The sequence below is a fragment of the Lemur catta genome, chromosome 7 (genome assembly GCF_020740605.2).
Source record: "Lemur catta isolate mLemCat1 chromosome 7, mLemCat1.pri, whole genome shotgun sequence".
Taxonomy (NCBI): domain Eukaryota; kingdom Metazoa; phylum Chordata; class Mammalia; order Primates; family Lemuridae; genus Lemur; species Lemur catta.
The window spans coordinates 103,574,667-103,577,773 of record NC_059134.1 but is presented as its reverse complement, the minus strand read 5'-3'; the positions used below and the strand labels follow the sequence as shown (position 1 = coordinate 103,577,773).

The following is a 3,107-nucleotide window of genomic DNA, read 5'->3' as shown; positions in this document are numbered from 1 at the left end:
CCCTCCCTCCCTGCCCAGGGGCCCTCTGCAGAGAGGCTGCGCCTTTGACTGTGGGTTCTTCTCCAGAGCACCGCCTGCCAACTGGCAGGGGCCGTGCTGTCCATTTGGTCACTGCTGCTGTCCCTGGACTGCAGGATGTCAGCACCCAACGTCAGGGACCTGCCCTGCTCACTCCAGCATCCCCAGTGCTCAGCAGACGTTGCTGAATGAATGAGTGATGCCAATGAGAGAAACCATCCAAAGGTGTAAACAAGTTGGGCCGCAGACACAAGCCGCCGTGCAGAAACATGAGAAATCTCTAAGAGGGAAAACGAGGGGTGTGGAAACGAATCTGGGGTCATTAATTAAATCCATATAAACGAGTTCGCGGCCAGGTGCCAGCACTGAGCACAGGCAAGGGGCGGTGGCTTGATCTGTGGGTGAGAGAGGACAGTGGACACATTTTCCCTCCCTCTCGCTGAGATCTGAACGGGCCAAGGTGAGACCATCCACACGGCACAGCCATAAAATAAAACCGACCCGCCCGGTGGCTGCCTGGTCTGCCCTTGCTGGCCTGAGGGCTGGGCCGGCCGGGCCAGCCACTGTTGGCAGGACCCAGCCAGTGGCCTGCTGTGCGTCTCTCTGTCCCGAGTCCCAGCCACGTCTGTCTCTCCGTGGTGCGTGGCTCCCCGGCCGGTCAATGCCCCAGTATTTCTCTGGCTGGATGTCATCCAAACAAAGCATTTTCCGTTTCCAACCAGGGCTCCCAGCGTGGGCGCCTGCCTTGGAGGTGGCTGTCCCGGCCGGGCAAGGTGGAGGTTGTGGGGAGGGGCGGCTGGTTCTGTCTGCGAGCTGGAAGCAGGGTGGGGGCGTGCGGGAACCCTGGGCTCAGCCCTGGGGGCACCTTCTAGCAGAGGCACCACGTGGGACCCGGCCACAGAGTGACGACGCGAGGGTCCTTCAGGGTAACTGCTGTCAGCCGTGGTCAGGAGCGAAAGCAGAGAGTGGGGTGTGGGGCAGACGGAAGGCACCACCCTCCCTTGGCCAAGAGCATGCACACAGGCTCCGGTGTCCTCGTGGTGACACTGGGGACGGCACCTTTGCAGCATATTGTGAGACCCCCCCAAAAAATAGCAAGTGGGTGTCAGACCCACCCTGGGACTCAATGGCTCCTTAGAGAATCGCTATCGTCATCACCATCTCCATACGGGAACCCCTGGATACGGGTTCCTCTTTTTTAATTGTGAACATTGTTTCTGACGGGCAAATCTGACTGTACATTGTGGGGCACGATGTGATGCTTTGCTCTACGTGAGAGAGGGACGGGTGTGCTAATTAGCTTGGTGTGATCACCCCACACTGTGTCATGTGTCAGAATGTCACAGTGTACCCCACGGGACACCCGAGTCTCGTCCTGTGATGCCGGGCTTTGGGCCAAGAGGGAGGAATGGGGCAGTCCTCTCTGTAGACAGAATCCTCCCGGCAGCTGTTTCTCACCCTCAGAACGTCTCTGCATGCCGGAGGCAACGTGGGGAGGTTGAGGAAAGTCCTTCAAGGGCCCGACTGCCCTGACTTTAAGGTCTTGGCACCTCCTTGGAGTTGAGGAAATCTACTGACTTAACATACACACCAAAACCTGTGCCTGAGTGTACGTAGCTGCTGTACTCGTAATCCCCCCAGACTGGACGCCACCCACATGTCTTCCAACTGGGGAACTGTGAACAAACTGTGGTAAATCCATTCAGTGGAATACTACTCAGCCATGAAAAGGAACAACCAATACAGACGATCCTCAAACGCATGGTGCCGAGTGAAAAGCCAGACGCCAAGGCTACGCACTGTGCGATTCCACTACATGATGTTCTGGAAAGGGGAGGACTGTGGGGGCAGGAAACAAATCTGTGTTTCCCAGGAGCCGGGGAAGGAGAGTTCAGCCACAGAGGCGCAGCGTGAGCAGATTTTGTGGTGAGGGGGCTGTTCTGTATCTTCACTGTGGTGGTGGTTACACAACTCTGTTTCTCAAGCTCACATGACTGTACACGTTAAATGGACAAATTTTATTGTATGTAAGTTTTATCCTAATAAAAATGTTCAAAATGGGCTGCTATATTTTTGAACGATAGCGTGCACATAGATTTGTTGACGTAGAAAAAGGTCCGTGTCCTGCTCGCTTCGGCAGCACATGCTGAAATTGGAACCATACGGAGAAGGTCAGCAGGGCCCCTGCGCAAGCATGATATGCAAATGCGTGAAGCATTCCATGTTTTTAAAAATTAAAAAAAAATAAAAAGAAAAAGGTCCGTGTAAAAACATCTGTCTCAGGAGTTTTGTTGCAAGTGACAGAAACCCTCTCCCTTCGGCAGAAGTGGGATCGCACTGACTCGTGTAAATGGATGGCCCAGCTGTAGACTTCAGGCACCTCACAGCCAGGGCGTGACAGTGATGTCATCAAGACACGTCTCTTTCCTTCTGTGAGTCTGCTTTCTCTGTGCTGGCTCCACTTCCGGGCTCCCCTCCCACCGGGGGGTTGAGTGACACCCCTGGGAAGGGGAGCCTCTGTCCAGGCTATGTCAAGGAAAGTGGGTGCTTTGGCTGGGGCAGCAGGGAGGAGAAGCCACCAGAGGCCATGCTGAGAAGGAACTTTCTTTTCCCCTTTCAGAGGGAAGAGTTTCTGCTTTCGGATGCACGGTTTCCTGAGGCCGGAGCTGAATTCAGCTGCCCCAGCCTGGGCTGGGCACGGCCCCGGGGCGTCTCCAGTCTGCACAAACCCCCTGAAGCCGAGGAAGCAGCAGCAGGCTGTGTAGGATGCACAGGGGACACGCACCCCAGAATTGAACCCTCTTCCTGCCTGACACCCAGCAAAAGAAACCTGGGGAGGGTTTAGCAGATTGTTGCTGAATGGCTAATGAATCCGTGACACAATTTGTAGGTTCACAAAGCCAGGCAAGGCCCTCCCAGTTGGTGGCTGGGCTGGGAAAGCTACTTGGGGAACACTTGGTCATTCTGGGACCAGCGGCCAGTGCTCCAGGCGCTTCCCCAGCAGGGCTGCCCCGACACCCCTGGGCCCTGGGCAGAAGGAGGCTGCCTGGAAGTCCCGACAGCCCCACACCTAGCAGAAGAATCCAGAG

General features: G+C 55.9%; 1 non-coding gene across 1 annotated transcript; it reads left to right on the top strand.

Moving 5' to 3' along the window:
• The first annotated feature begins 2,144 nt into the window (after positions 1 to 2,144).
• LOC123643072 lies at positions 2,145 to 2,247 on the top strand. Its single transcript, XR_006736646.1, has one exon. It is a non-coding gene; the product is annotated as a U6 spliceosomal RNA (small nuclear RNA).
• Positions 2,248 to 3,107: the final 860 nt, after the last annotated feature.